Here is a 7,926-nt window from a genome sequence, read left to right on the forward strand (position 1 = left end):
GGCTTCTTATTTTGTAAGCTGAAAATTCAGAAAAATAATTTCCTTAGTGCAAGCAGCTGAGTCTGTATTTTTTTTTTTTTTAAGTCAAGCAAAGTTTATACTAGTAGGGGCTTTCTTTCTCCTACAACAAGGTGGTAGCAGTATTAACTTAAGAAGTATGTTTTCCTAAAAAAAAAGGTCTGTAACATATAGGAATGACTTTTTATATACCAGCACTACATATATTGTAACAGATTCTGAGGACAGCACTTATAATAAAATTTGTATTTCATGAATGATGCAGACAGTTAATGCCATTGTAAGTAGTCCACACACACTCAGTTATTATCTGAAATGGTTAGATGGTTGCAAAAAGTCTTTTGGAGTCTGAAGAGACAAAAAAGCAAGATTTACAACTATTAGACCAACTTCTATCCTATAACCAAACAGAACAGGAGCCGCACATATGGTTCTGCCCTGTCACAGATACATTGCTCTTTACAGGTTGATTAAAATACAAGCTTTTCAGCACAGCTACACACCACTGATGAGTCCACCATGCGTATGAACAAGTATGAGTACACCTGGCAGTCTAAAAAATACTTAGGCAACTTTGTGTTTCAATGATTATCTTCAGAAACAAGCATGTCAGCAACAAAAACCAACCAAACAAAACAAAGGGGAGATACTGGATGAGAATGCAAATATATACCATAACATTCAGCTAGTCTTTTAGGGGATGTTCTCATTACTTGATAAAGACTCAACAAAACTTCAAAAATAGTTTTGTAGTCAACATTAGGCATACAAACTTGGAAAGTGACGAATGTGATGCCCACAGAAACTACTTGTTTCCAAATGTACTTGAAAATGTCCCTGACTGTCATGTCCGTCTATGCGTTTTGTCTAAATTTACTCTTTAAAGGTTTATAATGCATAAAACTAAAAGTTCACGACTGTTCGTTTTACCAAATACCACTACAGCCTTGTGGCAGTTTTTCTGAGTTACTGCAGTTGTTATCAGAACAAAAGCCAATCTTTCTGCTTGCATGTTCATATTCCGCTGGTTTATTCAGCAAGGCTCAGTGGGGCCCGTAGGGCAGAGATGAACTCCAGCATTTCTCTCTAGAGACACCACAGCCAATGTGTGCAGCACAATTCTCAGTGTTAACACAAAACAAAAAACGTTATTTTCTACTACATGACAAATCTCTTCTGTGAATGCCGTATTCTAGCAGCCTAATCACAGCCCATGCTTGGAAAAAACCCCCACACCTATTAAATACTTATTGAGTTTCAGTTTAGTGACTGTTTCCTTTTCATGACATTTTTAAAGTACTGCAAATAGATAAATGTTGCAATACTGTGGAAGAAAGTGATGCTGCTTATACTGTCATCTCATGAAAATAATTTTATCCAAGAAAGAAATTGAATTTTAAAAAAAAGGGAAAAAAGATAAAGCAGGATGGATTGGTTTAATGACTTAAATGCGTCTCTTTCCTGCAATTTTGACAGCATTTGTATTACAAACTAAGGTAATAACAATCAAACCAGAAAACCATATTTAACGTGAATCCTGAAGAAACTGTTACCATTCCATCCAAAAAATCCCACAAAGGTCCTTCTGAAAGCTCAACATTAAAAACCCACCACCAGTAAAAAACAAAACCAAACACATAAATTCCCATTTTCTGAGCTTACTGATAATAAACAGACTTCTTTCATGGCTACGTTGTGCATGTAAGCCTGATTGGAGACTCTGTCCATCAAGCAGGACAGAAAAATGAAAGATTACAGAAAACTGCTACATACCACAGACTCTGCAGCAGTAGAGTACTCGGAGGAAACTCCTGGGCAGGAATGAGTCAGTTAACAACCTGATACGAATGTTAACATAAATATATTCTTGTGGAGTATGGTTGAGTGAACAAGAATAACTTTGAAATGATCTTTTAGAAAATATTCTTAATACATATACAAAGAAAAGCATCAGGGTCATTTATATTAAGTTTGAGGTTTGAAGCTGAAGTCCACTGGGCTATGAAAAAAGCATGAATGTATAGTTTTTATTGTTTCCATATATCTATAAATAAATAAAAAATATATGTATTTGTTTCTGTATACTACTTTTAATATTTGCAAAAATAACAGTCAAGCTTAAAATCAAACCAGTCAGCAACAAAGCCTCAGTAATTACAAAATGTGCTTCCCAAACACAATATTTTTATCTTAACATTTTTCAAAGGCAGAAATAACACATCTACTCTTTCTACTATATATCCTGCAACATAATGATGAATTTTTTAAGTATTGTTCCCAATGTTTTCTCTGCTATGGTACATTTCATAGTGTTATTTGAGTAACTTGAATAAAGCTTTCAGTGTACTAAAGAACCCATACTACTGAAATTACTATACCTCAAAAAACATTTAAGCCTCACATGTATGAAATTTCATTAAAAAATAAGACAGGTAAAGATGTTCAGTGAAGATGTTCATTTCATTTTGGCAAGTGATCAAATCTGACGAGTCATAAACAGATTTACAGATTTTTTTCTTTCTATGCCCTTTTTTGTGCATTTCTGTATATAAAAAATAAGGTGTTTTTCCATGGACAGTTAATGCTACTATATAAATTAAGACTTACTCTATTAACTAAGATATTGTCATTAAGCAGTGATGCAGCCTTCAATTTCTACAGAAAATAAGCTGAGTTTATTACTGCTATGTCAATTTCACAATTCTGTGAAAACAAGCAGGAGGCTATAGAACAAATCCAGAAAATTCTTAGGACAGTGGCTTAATCTAGAAAGCATCTGCTCCAAAACATTAATAACAACTAAAAGGTTTGTGAATTATTTATTGCTTTGAGACTGAATAGATTAGACCTATGGTATATTTCACCCCTGATACTTCTCAACAAAGGATTGTGCTAATGCAATAGCACTAAGTAGGACAGCCAATTTTTAAAGAAAATATTTTACTATGTCATTGTTTTGTCTACAAGTCATTTCATTCTCTATAGCTTGTCCATGAAAAAAATTTAAAACCCCAAATTAATGCTTATGGAAGACACAATGAATTTCTGTTCAATTTAATGGATTCTACTCATTATATGAAAACTGCCTTACATGACCTGTACTACTTCCAAAGGTATTCTAAACTATATCTTTTCAATTAGTGTCTGACTTCAATTTATGAACTTATGGTAATACACAGAAGACATCAAAAATAATCATATTGCAGGAATGAAAAATGCTTAAAAGATACAGGATGCTACAGCTGATCTAAAAAATAAGAATTCTCTAATATAAGCCCATTTTTACAATCTGGAACCACTTAGAGGCAGATCAGTTTGCCTTTCCTTTTATAACAGAAAATGCATTAATTGGGTGCAGATCTAGGAAATTCAGTCCTCACAAACAAGCAATTCAATCCCCATGTATCAAGCAGCCACCTTGGAAGAGAGCCAATACACAGCAAATAAACTCTAAGAGATTTTACTACTGACACGGCATGGTAGAACTGTGAAAAACATGACACATTGCCACAGAGGCGATATGCACCTATGATGATATTTCTGTTATCTGCATGACTACTGCGACATTTTTCCAGACCAAAGAAACACTGCTCAAAACACCAAGACACTGCTTCTAGTTAGGTCCAAAAAAGTCATGTAGCCAACTCTCTGCCTAATATGACAAGTTCATATCAGATTTGCTCCTACACTAAGGCTGTTACTCACTTCAGTAGCCCATCAGTGCTTCTTACGTTCCTGTATTTATAGTAAAAATTCTTCTCTCAGAATTTTCATTCGGTGAAATTAGTTCAGTGAACCTTTTCTGTGAGTCACATTAATGATACTAGTCACTGAAACTTATTTTTGCATATTTTGTTCTTACATTATATTGTGAGGCAGATTTGCTGTTGTAAATCATGGTGTTCAGTCTTGCAACATTCCATTATCAATGTGCAGGGGTTTTTCCTCCTCATTTCTCGAGATTCCTTCTTCAATTTTCTGCTGTTATTTATATGTCATTTAACAAATTTATAACAAAGTAAGGCTTTACATAGTTTTCATCACAAAGCCCTGATAATGTGTGCTTGGTGCCTTTGCGCCAAAACACTTTTTTCATGAGACCAAAGACGATAATATCAAGTTAATTACATTATGATTAATAGCACTATTAACTTCATAATATATTAACTTCATATTTATAAGTTTGGATAATTTTTCTGCATAAATTCAGAGCAAAGACAACCATAAAAGTATTACTTCTATCTGTGGACTGAAACAAGCGTGTATCTAACTCCTTGTTTTGATTCTTAAAATATAAACAGAAAAAAAAAATATCTCAAAGATACTACATAATAACAATGTAGCTGCTTAGAGACTGAGCTATGAAACAATACGCTCTACACAAATTTTCAAACAATCATGGTACTTCTGCAGTGTTTATTTTCCTTGCATTCCTCAGCTGAAAGAGAGCATGAAGGAAGGGCAACTACCACAAAGGATGTTTATTTTCTTCATACAGAATCTTTATTACCTAATAACTGTTAGTTATAAAACAGAGTATACCACTTAAACTTGTTTTAGCTATTTGAACTCCTTAGGATGTAACAACCAGAGTCCCAAAATTGTAGTTCTGGAAACATGGAAAGAAATTGAGAGTGCTTTCATTCTTTTATAGCTAGGTGCTAGAATTTTCCCAGGGAATCCAGTGCTTAACCATTAAATCTATCTCCTGAAAGTTCATTTACTCCCCAGAGAGACTCAGCAGCAAATCAGAAGTGCTGCACAACTTGTTCAGGTCTCATAAGTTTGTATTAATGAATTATTAATACAGTACTAAATCAATTAAATGCAATTATATTGCACATAAACATTCTGCACAGTAAAGAAACTGCATGCATCCACGTAAATGGGATTTTTCATTACTCTGACTCTTACAAGTGTCATCTGTCAAGCCACATTTATCAGAATGCTCCAAGACAATCACTCCAAGTTTGTACATGATACCAAGTGATTTATTCCAGCTTATGCAGGTGAACCCCTTGTTATAAATGTTTTACACCAAATGGCGAAATGGTTGAGTTTTGTTATCATTCTGATAACATCCCTGTAAAATTTATTTAAAATTAAAATTACCTTGGATGCCTTACCTCTATCAGATTAAAGTTAATGTATTGAGATCCCCGTGGCTGTACCAACAGAAAAAACTTGAGTTAATGCAGCATTAGTCTGATTTATGACCAATTTCATGAAAGTTAGAAGAAAACATTCTGTTTGGTTTTTCCACAGAAGGAATGTATATGTTGTGTCTGAAGTAGAAATTAATAATTTGAATCAACTGCATCTAGAGGGGGGGAAAAAAAGCAAAATTCTACTAGAAGTTTTGGTGTTAAATTCATAATAACTTACATAAAATAAGATTGCAGATATCAGAGGAAAATATAGCTTGGTAGGCACCTTTTCAAGGAAGATAGTTCCAAACCCAGCTTAAAAGGAGGCGAAGGTTACCTGACATAATCTACAATAAGTGCAAGTATGTTCAAGGGATGTTTTTGAGGTTGCTACCCCATATTCTTGCAGTGGGTCTTCCAACCTGCTCCTCGTGGAGGAGCCCAGACCTATTTTACTTTTGTCTATCAGTCTTCAGTTGCACCAACTGCAGCCTCCAGCCCCTTCCAGCTCATATTCTTGTAGGTGGAGCTCTGCAATAATTGCTGTAGGTTATTGCTTGCCTGTTATCAAAACTTCGTTCTGCTTTTTGTGTTCTGCTTCAGTACTGGGCCACCACTAACACAAGCCACCACTGCAAAGCAACAGTGATAACTGATGTAAAACCAGTACAGCTCCCAAAAAATGCTGCTGAAAATTTCCCCCCAAACAAGAAAAGTGAATCAGGAACTTAAACTGAATGAGCTTTTTAAGCTTCCCCAAATCAAAACTTCATAAGCTGAAGATTTTTTTTTTATATTAGAAAAGTCCTCTTGAATATTAATAAACTAAAAAGACAATAATTAGTAACATACTACAGAAGAGAAACCTGTTTAACTAGATTTGAAACAGTAAAATATGTTCTTGAATCTTTAAAATGTACATGGGTCTGGTTTTTACCTACCAGGAAGCTCCAAACATTATAATTTAGAGCACAGCAGAAAAGAACACCTCTATCTATAAAAGAAATTTTTTTTTTTCATTGACTGACAACTGCTAAAATTCTGAAGTAATCTTTATTTGCTTATGGGTAACATTGGTATTATGACCTAATAAACATGATGGAATTTTATTAAATGTTTCTAACAACTATTTTAAAACAGCCATTTCATTGCACTTTGATTTTTCACTAAGAAAATTAAGACCTCTGTAAAATGGTCAGAGAGCACAACTGAGCAGACATACAATTTGGAAGACTTTGGAGACTTTGGAAAGCCAATGTGCTTTGTTAGTGCTTTGTCATTAGCTTTTTAGCCTGCAAACACCACTTATGTCAGGTCTTCTTTTTTTGTCCTTTTGGCAAATAAAGAGAACACAGGAAAAAAGAACGGGATGGGGGGTCAGGGGGAAGAAGAAAGCAACTCTCCCACCAAAGTAAACACACAGAATGTGAAAACAGGCTGCAGAATGTAAAAGACATAAAGCAAGGAGTACACCCAGACCTCATTCCATTCCTCCTTCTGGCCAGACAGGCTCCCTATATCTCATTTAATGGCCTCATTAGTGTAATCTGAGTCTACTTTCTGTGCTGGTCTGATTTCCTAGAAAGACTCGGCTACTGTTCTGCAAATGGATACAGGCTGGGATGATTGGTAAAACCTGGATCAGTTTATAGCAATGTGGGGGCAAAATTCCCACATCCATTCTAGGGTTTCCTGCAAACACACCAGAAGTGGAAAATGGCATCAGCATACATCAACACAGAGATGTATGGTAGGATGTTCTTGTAAAGGTCCACCTGTTAGGTTCAAAAAGGATTGTGCTCCTTTCACTATATTACTGAATTTTTGTATGTATCAGAAAAAAACTGTTTACTAATGATATCCATTAAAAAACCACAGAAGCAGAATAAGCCTGTAAAACTGAGAGTTCAATACCAATTATTCTGTTTAGTTCAACAGCCTGAAACACAATGCTGTGCTGGCACAAGAGAATTTCAGGCTATCAGCCTCATTGACAAAGTTCACCATCTGCTTCCCAATGAACATGAGAGCATGAGAAGGAAAGTAAGAATACGCTAGAACACTTGACACCATGATGGCATTTAATACTGCATTTGTTCATTTTTTGGTTGGTTGTTTTTTGTTTTAGTGGAGATTCAATTATTTACAAAGTTTTTGTACAGATTGCCATGTGCTACGGGATGACCCTGCTTGAGCAGGGAGGGTGGACCAGATGATCCACTGTGGTCCTTCCTAACCTGATCTATTCTGTGATTCTGTGACTGGGTGCAGTATAAACACTGGCACTAGCACCACTACAAAATATTCATTCCTGTGGCCAGAACTTTTACATTGAAGTCCAACATCAAGGCTTTGTCACAGAAGAAATTTTCTCTTACATGCCTGCTTTGGTCCTTACCTCCTGTGACTTGTGTTCCATAGTATGTTACTAGTTTGTACCTTGTTAGTTGTCATCTACATATTCTGTCCTAACCAATTCAATTTATACGGCACATTAATATTAAAAACTCACATTATTGGAAATTCACTTAATATGAAAATTTCACAAAAAACACTGTTTTTTATAAATATGAAAAATAATGTAAGAGCATATCTTCTCTTTGACACAGTACTATGGAATAGCCACAGGAATACCCATCAAGCAAAGGTGTCAGGAGGGTATAGACAAATCAAAAAGTTTTGGAGAGCCAAAGAAACTCCTCTAGCTGAAGCAGAAAATATATACGCTAAATATATACATGTTAACAGCAATGTAGGAACT

This window comes from Pyrgilauda ruficollis, unplaced genomic scaffold, assembly GCF_017590135.1.
Source record: "Pyrgilauda ruficollis isolate IOZ18807 unplaced genomic scaffold, ASM1759013v1 scaffold3, whole genome shotgun sequence".
In the NCBI taxonomy this organism is placed as follows: domain Eukaryota; kingdom Metazoa; phylum Chordata; class Aves; order Passeriformes; family Passeridae; genus Pyrgilauda; species Pyrgilauda ruficollis.